Below are 27,023 nucleotides of genomic sequence, written 5' to 3' on the forward strand. Positions count from 1 at the left end.
TTGCCAACTCTCACAAGGACGGACAAACAAGCTATGCAGGTGGTCATAATGCGTAATGTTTTGGCTCGTTAGTGTACTTCCACAATTATGTATCAGCTATAAAGTTATTTCTCACTTCCTACCTTTCATAGCTATTCCGTAGGAATTCTCCCTTTGACACCAGGAAGTATGCTCGGAGAGCCTTATAATTCAGTGCCGACTCAACCGCCGTCGTCGTTCCGATTGTGTCCGGATCTCCCTCCATCTGCAGAATCTGTTCTCGAGGATGCGAGTATGCGCTGACAACTCACTCACGGAGACGTCGGTACGCTGTTGTACAATCTTCTTTGACCTAAGACACTGGTAGTAGCAACAAAAAGTTGTTGACATTCATAGTTGGTTAGTTGAAGCTCTGCTGTACCGTTAAATTGCCGATGGTTTCCTCTTGAGAAAAATACACGGGCCACACATTAATATAACCACCGCGTATGTTCGATGTCAACGTGCAATAACAACTACAGATAGTAGGTGGCGGCATTAACAGTGGAGAGTATATAAAGCGTGTCGGGGTGGAATCGGAAACTGGTGGGTGCATCATTGTCGTAACGTGTGTAATGGCACATTACTACCCAGAGAGATACAATACTTTAAATTCTGCGTCAAAGATTAAATTGAGAGGAATTTAAAAAAAAAAATCTATGGAGTGTCCATATTTGATTCACTATTGTTTCGTACTCCAAGAAGGAGCTAAACTCTCGTTTGTTACCTTGTATGGGATGGACGTAATTTTTGGTGTGAGCTGAAAGGCAGCCATCTTGTTAGTATTTATGATTTGTGCGACGAACGTAGCAAGTCTTATTGTCTTGTAAATAAAAAAAAACAGTGAAAAGTATCCAAGTTTTACAAGAATTACGAGGGCCGTTCAGAAAGTAACCTCCGATTGATTTAAAAAAATACACCAAGTTAAATAAAAATATTTTAATATATACATCTTACAACTACGTCTTTACACTATTTTTCTACATAGTCTCCATAGCGATTGAGGCCCTTATCGTATCTCTTCACAAGCTTTGAAATTCCTTCTGCATAAAAATCACCCGCTTGTGCCTGGAGCCAGCCTGTGACCGCATCTTTGAGCTCTTCGTCGTCATCAAACCGCTGTGACCCGAGCCATTTCTTCAAATGCATGAAGAGGTGATAATCACTTGGCGCCAGATCTGGGCTGTAAGGTGGATGGTTGATAACGTCCCACTTGAAGGACTCAAGAAGGGCCGTTGTTCTGCGAGCAGAGTGAGGACGGGCGTTATCGTGCAAAAAAACGATACCGGAAGTCAGCATACCACGGCGTTTGTTCTGTATAGCCCGTCGTAACTTTTTTATTGTTTCACAGTACACGTCTTGATTAATGGTCGTACCATGTTCCATGAATTCAACCAACAACACCCCTTCGGCATCCCAAAACACCGTTGCCATCAGTTTTCCGGCAGAAAAATCTTGCGAGGCTTTTCTTGGTTTGGTAGGCGAATTTGAATGTGCCCACATCTTTGATTGTTCTTTTGTCTCAGGGTTCACGTACTTAATCCAGGTTTCGTCACCAGTCACGATTCTGTTTAACAATGGTTCTCCTTCGTCCTCATAACGTGACAGAAAGTCTAATGCAGAGGCCATTCTTTGAGTTTTGTGGTGGTCGGTAAGAATTTTGGGCACCCATCGTGCACAGAACTTACGGTAACCCAATCTTGCTGTCACTATCTCGTACAAGAGTGTCTTAGAAATCTGTGGAAAACCAGTAGACAACTCCGACATTGAGAAACGTCGATTTTCACGAACTTTTGCATCAACTGTCTGAACGAGTTCGTCAGTCACCAATGATGGTCTACCACTCCTCTCTTCATCATGAACGTTTTCTCGTCCACTTTTAAATAAACGTACCCATTCACGGACAACTCCTTCACTCATAACTCTTGGTCCGTACACGGCACAAAGCTCACGATGAATAGCTGCTGCAGAATATCCTTTGGCTGTAAAAAACCTTATGACAGCACTCACTTCACATTTGGCGGGGTTTTCTATTGCAGCACACATTTCAAACTGCCACAAAAACTAAACTAGCGCAGGTACGACGTTCACTCGACCACGGCTTGATGCCGACTGACCTGTTGAGTGCGTGAACGCACAGTTGGCGTCGCTACTCCCCCCACAACCCGCACTGTGACCAATCGGAGGTTACTTTCTGAACCGCCCTCGTATTTAAAGCGACGTAACATCGTATTCCTTTTTTTTCCACTGTCTTCGCGAAGGAAACCGATGCCGACTTAGGAAGATACGCAGGGTTAACAAAGAGAAGAATATCGATGGCGACTAATGAATTAATATTGTGGCAGAAGTACTAATTCTATATTTCAGGTGAGAACTCTGAATAAATCAACAATGACGCAGAATTCAAAAATATTATTAATCGAAACTGTAAATTATAGTACAGGCAAATTTCACGCAACACTGAATTTGTCCACATTCAAGCCGGTCAATACAGTCCGTAAAAAAGACTTTCAGAAAAACAGTTATTTTATCTAGCCAACAAAAAAATCACACAATTAAAATATTATTATTATTAATATTTTTTCAACTATTTTATTTCGCCACACGCGGAAACGGAGTGATTTCGCTGACGTCCAAAAGGGCGTGATCATTGTCTTTTGGGCCAAGGGTGGAAGCATTTCCAAGGATCAAATGGCTCTGAGCACTATGGGACTTAACATCAACGGTCATCAGTCCCCTAGAACTTGAACTACTTAAACCTAACTAACCCAAGGACAGCACACAACACCCAGTCATCACGAGGCAGAGAAAATCCCTGACCCCGCCGGGAATCGAACCCGGGAACCCGGGCGAAGCATTTCCAAGACGGCTAGGTCTATAAACTCTTCGCCTGCCGCCGTGGTTACACGGCAAAATGGCTCTGTTCAAAAGTGGCACCGAGACAACTGCAGTGCACCACGGACCACACATGACAAGGGCGAAAGACGGCTGTGGAGGTGCGTACGGGCGAACAGGCGTGCGACTGTTGAGCAACTTACCAACTGGTTGAACCGAGGGGCTGCGATCAGTGTCTCCTCAACGACCGATCGGCTAATGTTGCTGCACATAGGCCTCTGAAGCAGGTGCCTGGTTCTTGCACCCATGCTGACTGCTGTACATGGGCAACAAACACAGCTCCAAGTCCACTGAGTGTCGACACGTGACTTAATCAGATGAATCACATTTTACGCTCCATTGCCGTTGGCGTGTACGGCGTGAAACGTCTAATAGCAAACACGTTGCAACGATTGTAGGAAGGGACTAAGCCTTCCTCCGGCTGGAATGTTATCGTGGCATTGCCGGAGTGATCTCGTCGTTGTGGAAGATGCAATGGATCAACACAAGTATGCATATATCCTTGGGGACCATGTCACTCCTACATGCAGTTTGCGTTTCCCAACCACAAGAGCATCTACCAGCAAGACACAGCTCGCAGTGTACGTGCACAGTTCCAAGAGCACCAAGATTCCTACTGTCCACCAAATTCCCCTGATTTAAACCCACAGTCTATGGGACCACCTCGATCGGGCTGTTCAGCACTATGGATCTTCAAGCGAGAAACCTAGCGCAGCTGACCAAGGCATTGGAGTCGGCGTGACTCCAGATCCTCGTCAATATCTTCCAGAACCTCACCCGCTCTATTCCTTCACGTCCCGCAGCGGTCTACGCTCCAAAAGGTGGTTAGTAAGGGTTCTGACACACGGTCATATTGGCCGGCCAGGGTGGCCGAGCGGTTCTAGGCGCTTCAGCCTGGAACCGCGTGACCGCTACGGTCGCAGGTTCGAATCCTGCCTCGGGCATGGATGTGTGTGATGTCCTTAGGTTAGTTAGGTTTAAGTAGTTCTAAGTTCTAGGGGACTGATGACCTCAGATGTTAAGTCCCATAGTGCTCAGAGCCATTTGAGCCAACACGGTCATATTAACGTGACTGGACAGTCTATTACACAGGTAAAACGGTCCTTCACTAGTATTTCCGGGTGGGAACTACTCGGGAAGGCTTCATCAGGAAAACAAAACTGACATTCCACGGACCGAAGTGTGGAATATTAGATTTCTTAACTGGGTAGGCTGATTAAACTTAAAAAGAAAAATCGATTGGCTTGCAACGTATGCCCGCACATCCACTGTCGTCGCGACCGCACAGATATCGCTTCCACGTTTCTCTCTGGCAGCGGAGCCGATCTCAAAAGTCTGTGTATATAGTGAGCCGGCTAGTGAAGAACCATTCCCTGCCGTGTGGGTCGGGCATAAAACATCTCTGAATCACGTTGTGAATCTAGTCGCGTGAACTAGCAGTTGAATATGGATCGCGTTTTTCCAGAGATAATTCTTACACTTTCAACCACGACAGATCCAAAGACAGTTCTGTTTTTATTACTCTGGATTAAGATATCAGTTGATGGTTCAAATGGCTCTGAGCACTATAGGACTTAACTTCTGAGGTCATCAGTCCCCTAGAACTTAGAACTACTTAAACCTAACTAACCTAAGGACATCACACACATCCATGCCCGAGGCAGGATTCGAACCTGCGACCGTAACGGTCGTGCGGTTCCAGACTATAGCGCCTAGAACCGCTCGGCCACCCCGGCCGGCATATCAGTTGAGTTCCAGTCTATTTTTACTAATTTGTTTCCCTGAGTATTTTGATTTATTTAGTCTACATTAGCAGTCTGTATGCATTCGTTGAATCCTATTAAATATGGTTGTAAAAGGTTTATCAGCTTCCTTCAATAACTCTTGAATGTTCACAGATATTGTTGTCTATGTACTAGCTGATTATGGAGTTTAGTAAACACGCGGAATGTCTCGTATATTTCTGTTTTATTGACACAATTAAGTTCTTAAATTAATGAGAGATAACACTGGGGATCAATGAAAATAGAGGTGATCCAAGTGTGTATGGTTTCGGTATGATAACAGTCAGTCACTACCACATTCCTTCGTGTACCTATCACCAAAAATATGCTTTCCCATGAAACTGTCCTTTGCCATTAATGTCCGATAAATTATAAATATGTCTCTGGGCCTTACAGTGCCTAAGCTTCTCAATTCTCACGACACGATATTAATTATGGGTTCGAATCCTTTCAATGTCTGTTCAGCACAAGTTTAGTATTTTAACGGGCACTATTTTTCACTTCTCGTTTATTAGCGGAATCACCTTGACAGCGAGCGCCAAAGATACTAGAGTGATAAGGTCCAAACTATTTTCGGTCCCAATACTCTTTAATAAGTCGCATACAGCGAATAAAGTCCTAATTCAACATAAAAGTTTCCGTATTGTCAATAAATCTCTTCGCAGTCACAAGTATACGATCGTAGCGTTTCGTTTAACACGTACAATCACCATTCACTTGAAAATCAATGTTCGTACACCCAATCACCTCTAATTGACTCCGTCTCTGAATTTATCCCAAAATAATCTAACCTCCACCACTCCATTGTCCAATCCAGTTCTAAGAACGCAATTTGATTAGGTTTCTAATCCCAAAATTCCGACCACCATGGAAGGACTGCGATCACACTCGCTACCACTGACAACAAAAACTCAAGAGACCTAACAATGCTGCACATTGGTTTGTATATCACATTCAACAGAAAACGTAGCTCTGTTATTTCTTGCTTGGATTCCCTTTGTACTACTTTGCGTTACTCTATTTCGAATATCTACTCTTTGTAAAATTTTAACTAACTATTACTTCGAAATACTACTACCGTTTTTTGGCTCTTAGGTCATTTCGTATTACAGAATTTCATCTAATATTCGTTTCTGTATAACCACTCTCTAAAGAGCGGTTACAAACGGTACCACCGACCACCTTAAACGGCAACCGATGCTAACGTTATACCTCTGCGAGGAATTTTGGAATAGCTGACCGTGAGATAATCTAATGGGAACAGAACAATCAAACTGGGATTCGTTTCCAAATCACTGCAGCAGAGTATAACTAACGGTAAACAGGTTGGTCAGGAACAATCGTTCTCCCAGCACTAAAGCAAGTTGTAACATTACGTATTAAAACCGATCGCCAGCCTGATTAGGCATTCAAGTATCAAGCAAAATGATAAAGCAGAAGGCAATGTTAAGACTAACCCAACCTTCCTTGACACACAGACACTAAACTCTTTCCTTTTATCTGTTCATACTGCAACACAGTAACCTAACCTTGCACATAAATGTGCTACTAACAAACAAATTACCAATGAGATAGTAAACAATAACACACGTTTCTCAACAACACCTACCTTAAATGAACTAGGTGTAACAGTTTATAAAACCAGTTACCGACACACATGAAACTAGTAGCACTACTGAACAGGGAAAAACTTGAAATGATTCTGAATTTAAATAAGGGGGTCTGCTAATGATCATAATCTATAACTTCAGTACTTAGTACAGGGTCTCTATGCCTGGGCATTAACCAACTTGCATTAGAATAGGTAACACAGTAAATACACTCATGCTCATAAATTAAGGATAATGCTGATACATGGTGAAACAACGCTCTGGTGGGCGCTTTGCAGATTTAAATCACCTCGGGGTATGACCATGCGGTGCATTTGACCTGCGGTCGTCGCACGGTAGCGCTGGTAGCAGTCCACATATGCAGAGGTGTGTTGGTCCATGTCAGAGCACGGTGCAGCGAGTAAGTGTGCAGGCGTTTTTAGACGTGCTAATGGTGACTGTATGTTGAAAATGGCTCAAAGAACACATATTGATGACGTTATGAGGGGTATAACACTAGGGCGACTGGAGGCTGGTCAAACACAGCAGGTCGTAGCGCGGGCCCCCCATGTGTCACAATGTGTGATCTCAAGATTATGGCAACGGTTCCAGCAGACAGGCGCTATAGTACTGCACGTCCACAGTGCACAACACACAGTCTATAGACTATTGAACAGACATGGTTTATTCGCCTGAAGACCTGCAAGGTGCATTCCACTAACCCCTGGTCATAGGAGAGCCCGTAAGGCCTGGTGTCAAGAACACAGTACATGGTCATTGGAACAGTGGTTCCAGGTTATGTTCACGGACGAATACAGGTATAGTCTGAACAGTGATTCTCGCCGGGTTTTCATCTGGCGTGAACCAGGAACCAGATATCAACCCCTTAATGTCCTTGGAAGGGACCTGTATGCAGGTCGTGGTCTGATGGTGTGGGGTGGGGTTATGATTGATGGACGTACACCTCTGAATGTCTTTGACAGAGGAACTGTAACACGTCAGGTGTATCGGGACGTCATTTTGCACCAGTATGTCCGCCTTTTCAGGGGTGCAGTGCGTCCCACCTTCCTCCTGATGGATGATAACGCACGGCCCCACCGAGCTGCCATTGTGGAGGAGTGCCTTGAAGCAGAAGATATCAGGTGAATGGAATGCCTTGCCTGTTCTCCAGACCTAAATCCGATCGAGCACGTCTGGGATGCTCTCGGTCGACGTATCGCTGCACGTCTTCAAACCCCTACGACACTTCAGGAGTTCCGACAGGCACTGGTGAAAGAATGGGAGGCTATACCCCAGCAGCTGCTCGACCACCTGATCCAGAGTATGCCAACCCGTTGTGCGGCCTGTGTACGTCTGCATGGTGGTCATATACCATTTTGATGTCGGGGTACATGTGCAGGAAAGAGTGGCTTTTTGTAGCACATGTGTTTCGGGATGGTTTTCTCAACCAATACCGTGGACTTTCAGATCTGTGTCGCGCGTGTTCCCTATGTGCCTATGCTATTAGCGCCAGTTTTGTCTAGTGCCACGTTGTGTGGCACCACATTCTGCAGTTATCCTTTATTTATGAGCATGAGTGTAGTTCTAAACTCGGTTTGACACAACTAAACAGAATGCAAATCTAAATACACTGGCTCTGAAGGAGCCTTTGCATTGCTTCAGTAACTGATTAGCCTAATACACGAGGACCGTTAAACTTTCATCGTTTGAAGAACCATGCTCATTAACAAAACTACACCAGTATGTATGAGAAATGGTAAGTATTCTTATTGTGGCGTCTTGAACAATCGTCTCGTGTAGGGTGCCTACAGGATGCTCCGTTCTCGGAATGCTATTCAAAAATTCAAGCAAGTAACATTAGTAGTTTTATTTCAATAAAGCAGATTGACAATACTTAACTCTGAAATAACTATTGTGTCGCAAGCGATGGGCGGCATGCAAACAGTAATGACCACACAAGCAATGGATATGGAGCACTAATAACTGTTCGTAGCACTCTCGGCTAGGCCTGTGTGAATACTGTCCACTAATGTCCGGCCGAGGCTGGCAGGAGCGCCACTTATATTTACTGCTTGCACAGGTCGCTCCTGCGCGGCGCGGTCCTTGTCAGCGAACTACTGGCTGGCGTTGCCTCACCGCCTTCTCTGGTCTCGCGTACTTCCTCTTCGTTCCAGCGCCTGTGGTTACGCCACAACACTTATCATTAATTATTAACTAAATGAAGCACAACAAACTACACCACTGGCCATTAAAATTGCTACACCGCGAAGATGAATTGCTACAGACGCGAAATTTAACCGACAGGAAGAAGATGCTGCGATATGCAAATGATTAGCTTTGCAGAGCATTCACAAAAGGTTGGCGCCAGTGGCGACACCTACAACGTGCTGACATGAGGGAAGTTTCCAACCGATTTCCCATACACAAACAGCAGTTGACCGGCGTTGCCTGGTGAAACGTTATAGTGATGCCTCGTGTAAGGAGGAGAAATGCGTACCATCACGTTTCCGACTTTGATAAAGGTCGGACTGTAGCCTATCGCGATTGCGGTTTATCGTATCGTGACATTGCTGTTCGCATTGGTCAAGATGCAATGACTGTTAGCTGAATATGGAATCGGTGGGTTCAGGAGGCTAATATGGAACGCCGTGCTGGATCCCAACGGCCTCGTATCACTAGCAGTCGAGATGACAGGCATCTTATCCGCATAGCTGTAATGGATCGTGCAGCCACGTCTCCATCCCTGAGACAACAGATGGGGACGTTTGTAAGACAAATACCATCTGCACGAACACTTCGACGACGTTTGCAGCAGCATGCACTATCAGCTCGGAGACCGTGGCTGCGGGTACCCTTGACGCTGCATCACAGACAGGAGCGCCTGCGATGGTGTACTCGACGACGAACCTGAGTGCACGAATGGCAAAACATTTTTTCGGATGAATCCAGGTTTTGTTTACAGCATCATGATGGTCGCATCCGTGTTTGGCGACATCGCGGTGAACGCACATTGGAAGCGTGTATTCGTCATCACCATACTGGCTTATTACCCGGCGTGATGGTATGGGTGCCATTGGTTACACGTCTCGGTCACCTCTTGTTCGCATTGACGGCACTTTGAACAGTGGACGTTACATTTCAGATGTGTTACGACCCGTGGCTCTACCCTTCATTCGATCCCTGCGAAACCCTACATTTCAGCAGGATAATGCACGACCGCTTGTTGCAGGTCCTGCACGGGCCTTTCTGGACACAGAAAACCTTCGACTGCTGCCCTGGCCAGCACATTCTCCAGATCTCTCACCAATTGAAAACGTCTGGTCAGTGTTGGCCGAGCAACTGGCTCGTCACAATACGCCAGTCACTACTCTTGATGAACTGTGGTATCGTGTTGAAGCGGCATGGGCAGCTGTACCTGTACACGCCATCCAACAACTCAATGCCCAGGCATATCATGGCCGTTATTACGGCCAGAGGTGGTTGTTCTGGGTACTGATTTCTCAGGATCTATGCACCCAAATTGCGTGAAAATGTAATCACATGTCAGTTCTAGTATAATATATTTGTCCAATGAATACCCGTTTATCATCTGCATTTCTCCTTGGTGTAGCAATTTTAATGGCCAGTAGTGTATAATTCTTTAAATATCAAATGTGCTTTCATAAGCAGTCTTTTGACCTACTCAACAAGTTATAATAGACTATGGAAATGATAACTCAACATTAAATTCAATTTCAACCACTTTCTCAAAATAAATTAGGCCACTTGGAATTAAATTCACTAGGATAGGATTCCTGTCCAGGTTTGTGTTTTGGGATAATCACGGGTATAACACAGATTTTTTAGCAACACCACTATTATTATCATAAAATCAAGCTGATTTCACAAATACCTGGTCCATTTACAGAGTGCCAAATATAAACAATTTAGTGGAAGGCTAGTGGTACTGGTGGCGTAATTTGCAGTTGCTGTTAACCTGATGGCGATGCAGTCATGGCTATATTGTTGGCCTCGCCCTATTACTGATCTTCCTGGCGTCGAAATAATATTTTTATAGGGCCAAGAACCACGTCATGATAATGGCAGCATCCGAGACCCACAAATACTGCCCTTAAGCTCTTCTGGCCTCAAAACTCCAGGAGTATGAGCCACAATGATCCGCTACCGCTAGCGAGGTGGTAACCACAGCACTGCTCAGCCCAGACTCCTTACCCATCACAAAGCGCGAGTTGCCACTTCCGCGCCAACCACACGTTTTCCATTCCGCCAGGCTACTTCCGTAGCTGCGGGGCTTCCCCATGTCTTTTACACTCAATCATATGTTCCATAACTATAGACCAAGTCATTTACAGTACATTACATAACAATCATTCCATTAGTTATTTAAATCCACGAGCATAATTTAAACAACACCGTTCGAAAGTTCACATACCTGAAGTATGTATACAGAGTCAAAGAATTTCCATGACAGATACATTATACGTAGGCAATACTACAAATTGACGTAGAAATATCTATACAGATATAAAATATGTGAAAAATATGTGTTACAGGCTAAGATTAGATACAGTGTGTTTAGTGTATTGTAGTAGCAAGAAGAACAGAGTTTCTGGTAAGGTGAGTACAAGGCTATAAGTGCAAAATCAAATAAGGGTAATACAATGTGTAATAATTACTAAGAAATTAAGAATGCGGGTATTCTGCTATGAACAGCACTGTGACCTCATTATTGTAGCCAAGATAGAGACAAAGCTAACACTCTCCACAGTAGTACACGTTTGTATCCTATGGTATGGTATAAATGGAAATGCCGTGTGGCTAGGGCCTCCCGTCGGGTAGACCGTTCGCCTGGTGCAAGTCTTTCGAGTTGACGCCACTTCGGCGACTTGCGTGTCGATGGGGATGAAATGATGATGAGAGACACACATAACACCCAGTCATCACGAGGCAGAGAAAATCCCTGGCCCCGCCGGGAATCGAACCCTGGACCCCGTGCGCGGAAAGCGAGAACGCTACCGCAAGACCATGAACCGCAAGACCACGAGCTGAAAGGTATGGTAGAGGTATTCCACTTGTGTGCAAGATATGTGTAAGGCGAAATAGCTTTAGACTTTAAGAAGAATGTAGTGACTCCAATTGCAAAGAAGGTAGGCGAGTCAAGCGTGAATATTACCGAACCATCAGTTATCTAAATCATGGTAATATGATACTGACACGAAATATTTACAGAAGAACGAAAAACTGGTAGAAGCCTACCTCAGGGAAGATCAGTTTGAAGAAGTGTTGGAACTTGCAAAGCAATAGGAGGTATCTTAGCAAGTAGATTAAAGAAAAGCTAACCTAAATTTACAACATTTGGATATTTACAGAAAGCTTTTGACATTGTTGACTGAACGATGATCTTTTAAATTATGAAGGTAGTAAGGATGAAAGACAGGAAACGAAAGATTATTTACTACCTGTATAGAAACCAGTTTGCAGTTGTAAGAACCGACGGACGAGAAAGGGAAGCAATGGTTCAGAAGAGGGTGAACGAGGTTGTAGAATATTTCCGATGTTATTCAAACTTTACATTGAGCAACCAGTAAAGGAAACCAATGAAAATTTTGGGAACGGATTTAAAGTTCAGGAAGAAGACCTAAAAACTTTGAGCTTCGCCGCCGACATTGTAATTCTGTCAGAGACAGAAAAATAGGCGGAAGAGCAGTTGAACGAAATGGATAATGACTTGAAACGATTTTATAAATTGAAGATCAACAAAAATAAAACAAGGTTAATGTAGTGGAGCCGATTTAAATCAAAGCGATGCTGATATTAAACATGGAAATGAAACACTAAAGTAGAAGACAAGTTTTGTCACTTGCGCAGTAAAATACTTGAGGATGGCTGAAGTACATAGGATATAATATGCGGACTAGCTAAGCAAGAAAATCATATCTGAAAAAGAAAAAGAATTTGTTAACATCTACTATAAGTTTAAGTGTTAGGAAGTTTTTTTCTGGAGGTACTTGTCTGGATTGTATACATGTAAAGAAGTGAAACATGGGCGATAAGAAGTTCAGACAAGAAGAGAATGGAAGCTTTTGAAATGTGGTGCTGAAGGTTAGATAGAGTAATTAAGAAATGGTAATGACTCTAATAGAAGAAAAACGAATTCTATGGTGGAACGTAATTAAGAGAAGGGATTGGATCGGTTGACAGAATACTTCCTGATGCATAAGTGCATCGTCAGTTCGCAATGGATGTGAAGTATTTGTGTTTGTGGGGTCAAATTGCAGAAGAAGAACAGAAGATGAATACAGTAAGCAGGTTCAAATGGTTGTTGGTAGCGGCACTGCTTAAAGAATAAGAGATTTGACACTAGAGAGAGCTATACATCATTTTTAATTTTATGTAATTGTTTGACGGGTTTTTTTTCTTCAAGTGCTTCCATTGTTATCATGCAAAGTAAAAGAGTCCAGGAGAAGAATTGCAACAACAGTAACATGTGTGTAACGGAGAAGTGGTAACGTCTGATACGAAAGCAGGACAAGAAGACAACCACACAGGTGAAAGGTCACTGAAGAATGGGTCTGGTGACTGAAAGCAAGGACTGGAAGGAGAGAAAGGAGGTCTGCACAAATAATACTGAAGCTTACTACTCATGATGATAAAAAAAATCGAGGTTCGTATCCCACACTAGCACAAATTTTCAATTGTCACTTCACATTCTTTACACTACAGGTTCGACGCTGTCATTTGGTGCCATTATATATTTTTTGATGTCACGGCCTTCAATCCATTCACAAATTCCTTTTAGTTTACAAGCATTTAATTCTTTTTACCATATGAGGCAAGATCATGAACACTCCGTAATGGGGCAGCGTTCTATTTACACTTCCGAGGTGTGTTGTCAAATATCTGATATAAATCATTAATGATTATTTCAATGTGAATACGGGGAGAGAGACGCTATAATTGTGAAAGTATGTAGTTATTAGCGACTGGACCTTTTATTTCATTGTTATACACTTATATATTTAAAACCGTTACATTTGTGAGGTCCTGCCTTTTACTCGGGAACAGTAATTTATAACAATGAGAAGAGTGGTATTCAGCTAACGAAATTGGGACATCGTTAGGTCTGTGAACTTAGCATTTTTCCGTAGTCGTTCCCGTTTCGGAAACGTATGTTCTACGGGGAAGATGCACAACAGACTGAACCACAGGACAGTGGCGATATAGAGCAGATTCCACGCGCATTATCGTTTCTGGAACGACTTTTCTGCGGAACGAGGAATACTGCTGACAGACTGAAGTAGGAGAAATGGCCAATTAGGTTTGAGTAGGGTCAAGTAATGGTGCAGTCTTCAAAATTTTCCTACACTCTAGTACAAACAAAGGCCAATGGCCTTGCCGCAGTGGTAACGCTGGGTCCCGTCAGATCACCGGCGTCAAGCGCTGTCGGGCTTGGCTACCACTTGGATGGGTGACCATCTGGTCTGCCGAGCGTTGTTGGCAAGCAGGTTGCATTCAGCTCTTGTGAGGCCAATTGGAGAGCTACTTGATGGGGAAGTAGCGACATCGGTCACGAAAACTGACAACGGCCGGGAGAGTGGTGTGCTGACCACATACCTCTCCATATCCGCATCCACTGACCACTGCAGGCTCAGGACGACAAGGTGCTCGGTCGGTACCGTTTTGCCTTCAAAAGCTTTCCGGGTAGAGTTAACTAGGGCAAGAAAAGTATGCACCATGGAGTCATCCGTACAGGACGAAAATCTTTGCGTATGATGTGTTACGACTTCTGCACCACTTGTTAGAAGCAGACACAATGGCTGCGCTAAAGACTGAGACAGGGTGGAGTTTTACAATTATTTATTGAACTTTCTTTACAATTTGTCCCTCGTCGTCGCTGCCCAGCCCTGCGGATCCCTCCGCCTATCTGCTGCTGTGTAGATTCTCCGACAATGCGTGCAACGCGCGCCGCTGATCGCACTCGGGAGCCTCAGGCCAGCAGTGCTCCACTGAAGCCAGGATGCCCTGTGGTTGAGATGAACTGGTCACCACTCGGCGCCCAGTAAAGGGCACGCCCACGGAGCTGTGCCGCCGTGAGGTCAACTGCCACCGCCTGCTGCACCGGCGGCTGGGAAGCCGTCAGTCGCGATGACCGCGAGGTCCCGTCACGGGCGGACCACGCATCGTGGGGCCGGGTTGCCATGAAGTGACCAAAACCGCGCAGCGCCCGGTTCTGCTGGAAGTTCTCACTGTAGTTAGTCAGCCACGGTGCCGACCGAACTCGGGCCGACCTCCAGAGCTGAAGTTGACATCTGGAGCGAACGGATGACTCCTGCGAGCTGGAACAGACTTCCGGAATCGTGACCTACGAAGATTGATCATTCAGACACGGACCACGTCCGTCCTCAGATCCGAACTGCTTCCTAATGGCTTCTGTCTGTTGCTGCCTGCGCTCCACTATTTATATCCGGCAGGAGGACGTATTTTACCCTCGGTGGTAGCTTTTTGTTATTACTCCCGCAGGATATTGCAGCATAACTTAGCGTGCTGGCCTCACTTCCCCTTGCTCAGCGCTCTCCAGGTTTCGCTCGGCGCTCGGTCTGTGTGCTGCCTTGCGTCAGCCTGTTGGCAGACTGCTGCTGTCAGCAAGTCTATCTGTGCCTGCCTACTTCGCAATGCCTCGGTCGCTGGCATGCCTCTGTTTTGCCATTCTCCACTCCGTGAAGCAACGTTTACTACATGTGGCTGCAACAGATGTACATGATGTAATAAAGGATTACAATTTGATAATAATGGGATGCTTTATTCAAGTGAAAGAGGTTCACGAACTGAGCAGCTCAGTAACGCGCTGGTCCACTGTGGGCCATGTGGAAGCAGTTATTCGCCTTCGCACTGATTGATAGAGCAGTTCAATGTCCTCCTGAGGGATACTGTGCCAATTTCTGTCCATTTCGGGCGTTTGATCGTCAAAATCCCTAACTGATTGTCGGGAACTGCCGTTAATACTCATTCTCAAATGGGGAGAGAGATCCGCCGACCTCGCTGGCAATGGTGAGATTTGGCAAGCACGAAGACAAACAGCAGATATCCTCTCAGTGTGCGGGCGAACATTATCTTGCTGAAATGTAAGCCCAGGATGGTTTGCCGTGAAGGGCAACAAAACGGGGCATAGAATTTCGCCGATGTACCTCTGTACTGTAAGGCTGCCGTGGATGATGACGAAAGGGGTCCTGCTATGAAAGGAAATGGCAGACCAGACCGTCACTCCAGGTTGTCACGCCATATGGTGGTGGACTGTCAGTTCGGTTTCCCTCTGCTGGCCAGGGCATCTCCAGACATGTCCTCGCTGGTCATCTGCGAGCAGCTCAGTAACGCGCTGGTCCACTGTGGGCCATGTGGAAGCAGTTATTCGCCTTCGCACTGATTGATAGAGCAGTTCAATGTCCTCCTGAGGGATACTGTGCCAATTTCTGTCCATTTCGGGCGTTTGATCGTCAAAATCCCTAACTGATTGTCGGGAACTGCCGTTAATACTCATTCTCAAATGGGGAGAGAGATCCGCCGACCTCGCTGGCAATGGTGAGATTTGGCAAGCACGAAGACAAACAGCAGATATCCTCTCAGTGTGCGGGCGGACATTATCTTGCTGAAATGTAAGCCCAGGATGGTTTGCCGTGAAGGGCAACAAAACGGGGCATAGAATTTCGCCGATGTACCTCTGTACTGTAAGGCTGCCGTGGATGATGACGAAAGGGGTCCTGCTATGAAAGGAAATGGCAGACCAGACCGTCACTCCAGGTTGTCACGCCATATGGTGGTGGACTGTCAGTTCGGTTTCCCTCTGCTGGCCAGGGCATCTCCAGACATGTCCTCGCTGGTCATCTGGACTCATTTCGTAACGGGACTCATCACTGAAGGTACTTCTACTCCATTCAGTTAGATCCAAGTCCATATACGCCCAACATCACTGCAAACAGGCTTGTTGGTGTACATGTGGCAACTGTAGTCAGCACAGGGAGTGTCGAGAGCTCAGCCCCCTTTATGCCAGACATCTATCAATGGTCTCTGTGGTCACTGACGCACCAGCTGCGCGTCGAATCGATGACAATGATGAATCTGGCTGTCTGAGTGCTCCTCTGACAACTGCTCGGCCCTCCCGTTCTGTCGTTTCTCTGGGTCGACTACTTCCTTCTTGACGCTGTATTCAGCCATGGTGTCTCGTTCCTGCCAACATCGTCGAATAGTGACATCGCTCATATTGAAATGTCGAGCGATGCACCGATTACCCGAAACGGCTACTTCAAGTCTAACCACACGTCCTCTCTCAAATGTTAACTTCTCCCTATGTTGTTCACGCACCTGTACGCGAGGCGTCGTTTCTTTACAACTGAATGCATGGAATTAAATTCGCAAAGACTTTACGCCCTGTTATCGACAAATCTCCTGTTGACTATTCTTGCCAGCTGCTCGGTGAAACTGCACTGTAGCGTCACACATACGCCTACCGTCCGCCATAGTTTACAATTTTGTATTTTCTGTCGATACCTGCTTGAATACCAATTGGTGACCAATCTGCGTAACTCCTTCGTGGTACATCCTATTTGTTAGAGTGCAGAGATGCGATTTATTGACGACAGTGATAATTACCACTTTTCAATACTGCGTCCTCTCATATAAATTGTAACCGTGGATGAAAGGTATTTCCAGGAGAATTGCACCATATTACCTCAAGAATGGTTGAAAAATGTACAAAATACGGCGTTGTTCGTCCATATAAATGCTATGCCAAATGAAGATACGGTGCAAGCAAATGTACACCATCCCCTCAAGAGCTGTGCTTCTGACTAGGCGAGCAACTGTAAATTTATTTCGAAATTATTATTGTCGCAGGAAAGTCAGACTTTTGTTAACAGAAGCTGTGTGGAGAATGTTTTTGGATTAATACAGCAATATTTAATTCTCTGAACTGTTTCCTTGCTTTTTCAAGTGCCTTATGCTTGTTTTGCTTAAATGCTATCTTCAAAGTTGCTTAGGGGTGCTAGAAACTAATGCCCCGAATTTTTTTATGTGACAGTTCTTAAAGAATTTTAAATAAAACCAGTTTTATTAATAGTCTGCAACTTTATTCCTCATGTCTGCTTACGTATTTCTCAGCATAGTCAATCCGACGACGAAAACATTTTTGTAGAATGTTTTACTTTGTTGAGGAAGCCACAGCCGCATCGCTGTTTGCACTGCTTCATTACTACCAGAGTGAAGTCCTCGGCAGTGTTCTTTAAGTTTTGGAAGCAGATGAAAATCGGATGGGGCCAAGTCGGGACGGTATGGATAATCGATGAGAGAGAGCCCAAGGTATCGGATTGATGCAGATGTCTCACATTGCTGGTTTCCATTGAAGTCATGTGTTTTAGAAACTCGATTGCAGCTCTCTGTTTCTCACGCACTGACATAGTTACGTTGCGCACAGCCATATTACACTCGATAATTTGGAGTCCTCTAGCAGCAGAGGGTTACAACCTGGATCAGTGAATCTGGAAAAGTCGACCGAGTAATATACACTATGTGATCAAAAGTATTCGGACACCCCCAAAAGAACACGTTTTTTTTTTTAAATATTAGGTGCATTCTGCTGCCACCTACTGCCAGGACGTCCACATCAGAGACTTGAGTAGTCATTAGATATCGTGAGAGAGCAGAATGGGGTGTCCTGCGGAACTTACAGACTTCGAACGTACTCAGGTGATTGGGTGTCTCTTGTGTCATACGTCTGTACGGGACATTTCCACACTCCTAAACATCCCTAGGTCCCCTGTTTCCGATGTGATAGTGACGTGGAAGCTTGAAGGAACACTTACAGCACAAAAGCTTACAGGGCGACCTCGTCTGTTTACTGACAGAGACCCATGACAGTTGAAGAGAGTCGTAGTGTGTGAAACGTCCCCTTTGAACAATTATACACGACTGTACTTAACCTGACACACAATATTTTGTTAGCGCAACGCAATCTGACTTTCAAAATTCCCTACAAAAGAATGGCCCTGACTAACATTAAACTATACGTTTCACAAATCACTTACCTCACAAAAATCTTCGCTGCTCAAGCTACTGCAATACAGCGAGCGCCACTACTGCCAGCTAAATAAAAGATTCAAACTATGGAAGGCACTAACTACTGATAGGGATAGTTAGCAAATGAAAGATATTAATAGAGAACAAACAATGTATTTACCTTGATATCATCATATATAAATATAGCAGTTCATGACAAATTTCAAAATTCCGCCATCTCTCTCCCCACATCCACCACTGCTGGCGGCTCACCTCCAACTGCGCAACGCTACGCGCTGTTCACATCCAGCTGCCTAACACTGCAATGGCGAGTATTACAACAATGGAAAGCAGCCACAGACTGCACACAGCACAGCCAGTGATTTTCATACAGAGGTGGCGTTACCAATAAAAAAACCTAAACAGCCTAGTTACATAGCCCCCATGCTCCCCACAAAAATTTTTACAAATTGGATTGGACAGTGGCCAATACAGATTTGAAAAAAAATTTTCATAATTACAATAACAAAGAAATCAAATGCACACTCTTATTGATACAATGTTGGTCAAAAGCTAAAAATTTCTCACAGTCCATAAAGACAGTCCACATTGTTCATCACAGTAAAAATGCAGAGTTTTTCTCAAAGTCTGAGCAGTAAAAGAAAATGCACACAGACGTAGTGGATTTCCATGCAGTCTTGAAGAAGTTGTTGTCCTTCCAACGGAAAGACAGTGCTGACTCGACATGCAGACAGGTAATGGGCCACAACATAGCAAACCCACAGCAGAGTCATTCGACGTTTTGAAGAATATTGGTAGGTAGGTCATCACAGAGCAGACCCACTGGAGTCCTGGTAGAGATTGTGGTATTGGTGGGCCACCAGAGGTGCAGACCCACTGCAGTCCTTGTAGAAATAATGGTATTGGTGGGCCATCGAAGATGTAGACCCACTGTAGTCCTTGTAGAGATTACGGTATTGGTGGGCCACTAGAGGTGCAGACCCACTGCAGTCCTCGTAGAAATGTCCAGCAGCCATCTGTTGCGATTGTGCAGGTGCACATTCACCATCGAAGAGTCTTGCGGAGAACATAGCAAGTCCATAAACCACCACTTGTGCACTCACAAAGTTTTTGGAATTGTCCTTAGAACCAGCAATGCTGTTATCCAGTCCCTTGCTGAATCACTAACACACGTGCAAACACTATCAGTCCCTACTTCTCACATATTGTCCATATACTATGACCAACAGAAAAGTGTGCAGTGAAATGTAAGTAACAAGTTAATAATATCATGAACTGGTGACAATTACAATTTTATAACATAAGAATACAATTACAAAAGTACAAAATACATCATTAAAGAACATAGCAATATAGATAACAATTGTAGTAACACAGGCTTTACAAAAGAATAGAAATAAACATATACATCAGTGGAATTATGACATGAGTACATACATAAAAGATCACAATAACTTTTGAAACATCAACTTCACACATGAGCATTAAAACAAAACAGAATTAATAATGTCTAAGCATATTTACAAGGTAAATAACATATTATTAATGCAAATTATATTTGAGGATAACAGTATTCCTCATCATAGTGAATGTAGCTTAATATTAAAAGAAGAAAAAATTGTATGAAACTACACAGAGACAGGAAGAAAACAAATACTCAAGGGTACACAAACACATAGTGGGATAACACCAATAGGAAAGGACAGGGTTCGTTTTCAGTGTAACATGTGGTACTGCAGTCCAACCCAAAACTTCATATATCTTTCCTCTTATTTCATCCTTTGTTTCCACCAAAAAAATTCTATCTAAGCATGCTTTCTGTATTTATATGTTCACACATTTCTTACCTCAACATTTATTTCCAAGAAAATCCTACCTAAACCTGTTTTCTCAATGCATTTCTTCCAATTCATCGCAACTCATTCTCTTAGAGGCTACCCCCTCTTAAGCTAACTTAAATCTACTGAGCTCAGATGCTAAACTAAGGGACGAGGCAATGCAGCATCACATAACAAATCAACACAAACAGCAATGCAAAAAATGCAAATTGGCAAAGCTAGCAGCATAAATGAGCAAAAGTCAAATTCAATAACACTATGCCTGGCAAACAGCAGCAACTTATACCTAAACATGACATAGCGCAAGCAGAAAAAATATTACACTAAAATGGCCATGTCTAATACCGATGTCACATCTTAACATTAGAGTGATGCATCACAAAAACTTACGCTAGTAGATAAGTTACCAAATCGTAAAAAAATTATTTATACAATTCCTGTGAAGGGAAATGTCTTTTTGTGCTCCCTCATTTGTTTTGGATAGATCATAAAATTATTTACTGGATCTGTAGGCATAAAATATTTATATTGGTACATATATTAAATTTTATTTTAACCAATGCTGCAGTGCAGCTAGAAACTTGATATTAAACAAAATGTGTAAATAAATACATAAAGCAAGCCATATGGCATTTTTCTTAACTAGCAAGACAATGGTTGTGAAATGTTTCTCATCGTTTCATTAGGCGTTTCAGTAAATATCATAAATTACGAGCTCCACAGTATGCTTTCAACAAGGAGATGTCAGTAGCGTGGACAATGGCCTTCCCTTTCTTTTTTTTTCTACCTGTGCTTCTGACGAGGCACTCACACTAATGGCTTGTTCTCCAGGCGTCTGACACACCTGGGTGCCCATGACGCATTATGTGCAGGTGGTCACTCAACTTTCGTATGGAAATATTTACGACAGCAGTTTCCGCTACAGTGACAGTCTCACATAAAAATATTTCACAGGTCAAGAATTAGCGTTGCGAATCTGTAGAAACAAAATCATATGAATATAACAGTGTCCAAAAAAATTTTCAGTGGCATTGTGATACATTCACACATGATTCACACATGTCATAACTCTTAAAGTACGATTCTTGATTTCCAACATCCTTTTTCACAAGTCAAGAGTCCCTACCCACTATTCATTACTCCTTACCTTATTACACATATACGTATCCATCGACACTCGTCAATATTTCGTCATTATAAATATGAAGCATAATCAAATAACTCATATAGCCTCAGCCTATTAATCATAAACATACCTCAGCAGCATAATACACAACGTCGTCGTAAAAATAACATCATAACACCTCAGTCAAATCTCAAAATCGTCGTAGCTTCCTCCAATAATTAAAAAAATTCTCTGCTCATGTCAAAAGTGTCATCTGCCTCAAACGTACTTTAAAAATCATAATCCCTTTACCAAATACATCATTCAAAGCTCTCATAGTATCACAATGATTCCGAAAAAATATGAACAATTTACAAAGTACAGACAAAATACAGTTTCATAAGTGTGAAGTTACCCAACTGTGTATTGCGTAAACATATGTCACTGATGTAATAAAAAAAGTTTATCTCTCAGTTACATGATCAGATAGCTGTGTAATTTGTGTCTTAGAGAAATATGGTACCGATGTGTAAAGTTGTATAAGCAAATACCATATTAGCTAGGGCTCCTTGTGCTTGCCAAACACATGGTACACAAAGCAGGCGTGTACCCCCCTGAGGATTAATGTAATTATACCCTCAGGTGTTACAGATTACAGCAATGAAATGAAATGTATCACTGAAAACCTTTGTATCATTGTACTTCAAATATCTTTAAAAATAAATGTTTTAAGTACAAAATTAATCACTCAAATACGTGTACTGTAGCGCTAAATGTGCGTCTTGCTGTAAGATAATTCTGTGGAAGTGTCGTACTTATCGTCCTCCGAAAGCTAAGTTCTGCAGAAGTCAATGTACTTACCTCATAATACACAAAAGTGAAATGCTTTGCGTATAAATGTCTTAGTTATTACGCTTATTGCCATGATGAGGAAAGTACTGTGCTGTAACGTATTGTTGTGCTACGGAAAAGGCAGTCTCATTGTAGCTAAACTACAAAAGTTACTACTAAAACCTGTTTTACTTTCCAGAATAAAACAGAAAACTGTGCAGATATAAAACAGAAACACTGTAAAAGCAACATTGTAAATTGTCACTCATTAGTAGCGTCGTGATAAAATCGTGTAACTGTCACATAAACTAACACTGTGTCATCTGGTATCTCACAGAAAGTACTTTAAATCCAGAATATATTTTCAGGTCAACCAAAATGTTGCCTTAAAATCTCATTAGCAGTACTGGTAAATGTTCTAAGTATGTGAGCCTTATAGTCGTTACGTAATCGTGCAACAAACAAGCAAGAATGTACAAATACAACACTGTGCCGTCTGTTCACTATAACAATGCATTCGTAATTTCTGTTTAAAAATGTTCCCTAGGTTCTAGACTGGATATTTAACTTCAAACATTGTTGTATGTTAACAGATTCTAAGTCTGACAAAGCATATTAGTAATGTGAAGCGAAAAATTTTATGACAAAGACTAAGTTAAAAAGCAGATTATCTTTCAATAAACGGTTTTACGTGTGAAATGTGGTGTAAACCTTTACTCTTCCTAGTACGCAGACTTTCAACTGCAAAGAATTATCATGTTGTATACATCGGTAAAGAATGCTAAAATTTTTCTCAAGGCTAGCGTCTTATGTTATTTTTCTCGGAGCCAGCGGGCGCACGCGGCTGCCTGCTGTGCGAGTCATTGTCTGTCTCTTTGTTGGCGCGCGTCGTTATTGGGATTAGGAGACCTAACTTCTACAAATTCGCCTTGCCGAGAGGGCCCTGCTCTGTTTGAATCCCGCCAGTTCTGATGCAATTGACGTCTGTCGTTATGATCATATCGTCTGTCGTCATTTCGGTAGAATCCGTAGTTTCTTCCTTGAAGGTCACGTGGTGGAGAATTTCTCCCTGAATCGTAACTCCGCGCTGAACTGTTGCGTCTGAAGTTATTCTGTCTCCCCTGGTAATAATTGTTTTGGTTCCCATATTGTCTGTTTCTGTGGTTATCTCTGTCATATTCATTACTACGGAAATGCGATCTTTCTCTGTAACTATTATTACTCTGCCAGTGGTTGTCATATGGGTGGTGTCTGTTTTGGTCACGATTTGCGTTGTAAGAATAGCCTTGTCATGTCCAGTTATTGTTTCTGTCGTCACGGAATTGTGACGTATGTGACCTGTAGTGATTGTTTTCCTGTTTTCGCATCCGGCGACTGTCAGTGTCAATTTCTAATTCTTGTAAGAGTCCCTGAAATGCTTCAATGTCGTCTTTGCAACGTCCTGCCAAAATAATATGTCGTAAATGTTCAGGCAGTTTGATTAAACAAATGCGGATGAGTTCTGAGGGGCTGTATGGGTTTGAAAGATATTGATTCTTGTGCAACATGTCTTCAAAATATTTGACAAGACTGGAAAATTCAGATTGTTCAAAGTGTTTCATCATCATGATGCTATGTTTTACACGGTCTTGTGTAGCTTGAGACCAATATGCTGAGAGGAAGGCATGGTAAAACTCTCCTTCACTGTGGCAATCGTGAATTACCGATCGCATTCTTACAGCTGGTTCATTCTCTAAGTAGCCACACATAAATTCTAATCTGTGTTCCAACGACCAGTTGGGAGGAAAACAATGAGAGAATTGATGGAGCCATGCTTGTGGATGAATGTCGTTGCCAGAATTTTTAAATGTTTTGAATTTACGTGTAGTAATGAACAGCTTATAGTCAAAATCATCATGTCGGCGAGTCGCATGTCGGTCATTGTTAGGTCGTGTCGGCCGTTCCATCTCAAAATTCGGTGCACATTGCCAATTTCTTTCATAACTTCCGAAATGCCCTGTGTTATTATTTTGCGGCTTTTCCGTATTTCTAAGTCCCTCTTCCCGTGTTGGAGTGCGAGTGTCCTCTGAAATACGTAATTCTTGTATTACCTGTGTCAGCTGATCTTGTACTTCCCGGATTTCTCTTTGGTGTTGCGTATTAATTTGATTCTGATTTTGTTTGAATTTCCTAATTTGTTCATACTCTTCTGTGTCAGTGAAGGCTACAGGTGTTGTGTCATTCAGATCATCATCTACCTTTGTAGATAAGTTAGTGAACTGATCTGAAAGTTCGGCTACTTTATCCGATAGTGTACTTATTTCCTCAGTGTGTTTTTCTGAACCAAGTTTCAGAGTATCTACTGTGTCCTTTAAGTTTTCCTGAGTTTTTGCAAGTTGCGTAACCGAATCGGTAGATGCAACTGAGTCAAATTTAGCTTGCAAGGACTCATGATTTTCATGAACAATGGTTTGCAGTTCTTTTATGGCTGCTTCGTGATTCCGTAATGCATTTTCATGCCGCGAAAAAATAGGTTGAAAATGCTCACAAATTTGTGTTTTTACGTCATTACAGACTTTTTGACATTTCGATTCAATGTTATGTAACTCAGTAGTTAAATCTTCACGTGTTTGTTCAAGAGTTTGTTCCAATGAGTCTAACTTTTTAAGATTTTGTTCCACTGTGTCTAACTTTAGAAGATTTTGTCCGATTTGTTTCTGATTTTGTTCAAGCGTTGTGTCTAACTTTTGTAGCTTTTGTCCCATTTGTTGCATTAACTGTAATAACAATGCACTGGTGTCTGAAACATGTTCCTCAGTGCTTTTCGGCAGTGAATTTGCACTGGCAACATTCACATTTTGACAAGCGGAAAATGTGTCTTGACTCATTTGAGAAAACGGTGAGGACGCAAAACCTGAATCTACAGTATTTGCAAAATTGTGTCCTGTCATTTCGGATTCCTGAGGCGAGCTGTTGCCGACCGATCGATCGATAATGCTTCCCTCTTCACTAATTGTTTCACTGTCCGTGCCATTGTTTGCCGCCCGCTCCATTTCCCTATGCACGATTACCAAATTACTACTTTGAACATCAGTTAATTCATTACTCGGTGGCGCTAACACACTGCTTTCATTTTCTCTGTCATTTCTCAGTTTACTTTGGAGCCTAGTATTACGTTTTTCACACGCCATTATTGTCACAGTATTTCACACGACAACACAGAAAAACACAATTTGAAGATCAAAAATAAGAGAACACATTAACATAGCACTGAAAATAATATCTAGTTAATTGCAAGCGCAGCTGCGAAATACTTGGTGCAAATCTAAATGCATGCCACAACTGTTTTACTATACAACAATGAAAGACTGCAACTACAAAGGAAATTCTCTCTATAATTAGGCGTTAGCAATAAACAAAATCTACACTAATTACACAAACTACAAGAAAAATCAGAAGATTCCAGTGAGGTATCCTGGCAGGGTCGCCATATGAAACGTCCCCTTTGAACAATTATACACGACTGTACTTAACCTGACACACAATATTTTGTTAGTGCAACGCAATCTGACTTTCAAAATTCCCTACAAAAGAATGGCCCTGACTAACATTAAACTATACGTTTCACAAATCACTTACCTCACAAAAATCTTCGCTGCTCAAGCTACTGCAATACAGCGAGCGCCACTACTGCCAGCTAAATAAAAGATTCAAACTATGGAAGGCACTAACTACTGATAGGGATAGTTAGCAAATGAAAGATATTAATAGAGAACAAAAATTGTATTTACCTTGATATCATCATATATAAATATAGCAGTTCATGACAAATTTCAAAATTCCGCCATCTCTCTCCCCACATCCACCACTGCTGGCGGCTCACCTCCAACTGCGCAACGCTACGCGCTGTTCACATCCAGCTGCCTAACACTACAATGGCGAGTATTACAACAATGCAAAGCAGCCACAGACTGCACACAGCACAGCCAGTGATTTTCATACAGAGGTGGCGTTACCAATAAAAAAACCTAAACAGCCTACTTACATGTGTAATAGGCAGACATCTATCTAGTCCATCACACAGGAATTCCAAACTGCATCATGATCCACTGCAAGTGCTATGACAGTTAGACAGAAGGTGAGAAAACTTGGATTTCAAGGTCGAGCGGCTGCTCATAAGCCACACGTGACGCCGATAAATGCCAAACGACGCCTCGCTTGGTGTAAGGAGCGTAAACATTGGACGATTGAACACTGTAAAAACGTTGTGTGGAGTGACGAATCACGGCACACAACGTGGCGAACCGATGACAGGGTGTGGGTATGGATATGGCGAATGCGGCATGAACGTTATCTGCCAGCGTGTGTAGTGCCAACAGTAAAATTTGGAGTCGGTGCTGTTATGATGTGGTCGTGTTTTCATGGAGGGGGTTAGCACCTTTCTTGTTTTGCGTGGCACTATCACAACACAGGCCTACATTGATGTTTTAAGCACCTTCTTGCTTCCCACTGTTGTACTGCGATTCGATGATGGCGATTGCATCTTTCATTACGATCGAGCATGTATTCATAATGCACGGCCTATGGCGGAATGGTTACACGACAATGACGTCTCTGTAATGGATTAGCCTGCACTGAGTCCTGACCTGAATCCTATAGAACACCTTTGGGATATTTTGGAACGCCGACTTTGTGACGGGCCTCACCGACCGACATCGATACCTCTCCTCTGTGCAGCACTCCATGAAGAATGGGCTGCCATTCCGCAATAAACCTTCCAGCACCTGACTGAACGTATGCCCGTTAGAGTGGAAGCTGTCATCAAGGCTAAGGGTGGACCAACACCATACTGAATTCCAGCATTACCGATGGAGGGCGCCACAAACTTGTTTTCAGCCAGGTGTCCGGGTACTTTTGA

Source organism: Schistocerca serialis, chromosome 9, assembly GCF_023864345.2.
Source record: "Schistocerca serialis cubense isolate TAMUIC-IGC-003099 chromosome 9, iqSchSeri2.2, whole genome shotgun sequence".
Classification (NCBI taxonomy): domain Eukaryota; kingdom Metazoa; phylum Arthropoda; class Insecta; order Orthoptera; family Acrididae; genus Schistocerca; species Schistocerca serialis.